Source organism: Penaeus monodon, chromosome 27, assembly GCF_015228065.2.
Source record: "Penaeus monodon isolate SGIC_2016 chromosome 27, NSTDA_Pmon_1, whole genome shotgun sequence".
Lineage (NCBI taxonomy): Eukaryota > Metazoa > Arthropoda > Malacostraca > Decapoda > Penaeidae > Penaeus > Penaeus monodon.
The window spans coordinates 41,057,147-41,057,365 of record NC_051412.1 but is presented as its reverse complement, the minus strand read 5'-3'; the positions used below and the strand labels follow the sequence as shown (position 1 = coordinate 41,057,365).

General features: G+C 36.1%; 1 pseudogene; it reads right to left on the bottom strand.

The window, feature by feature from the left end:
* Window positions 1-75: 75 nt before the first annotated feature.
* Window positions 76-219, bottom strand: part of LOC119590531 — a 2,720-nt pseudogene continuing 2,576 nt past the window's right edge.

Below are 219 nucleotides of genomic sequence, written 5' to 3'. Positions count from 1 at the left end.
TAGTGGCTGTGGAAATTCCAGTGGGGAAGCGGAGAAAGAATTTCAGGACCAGAAATATCGTTACTTCTTTTTTCTTTAATCTTCAAAAACGTGCGCAAAATCCACCGTCAGTGTGAAAATGACCTGTAAAGAGGATTCAGGACTTAAATACACAGATATACAGAAATAGTTACGAACCAAGTTATTTTTCAAAGAGATTTCCTTATGAAAAAAGTTCAC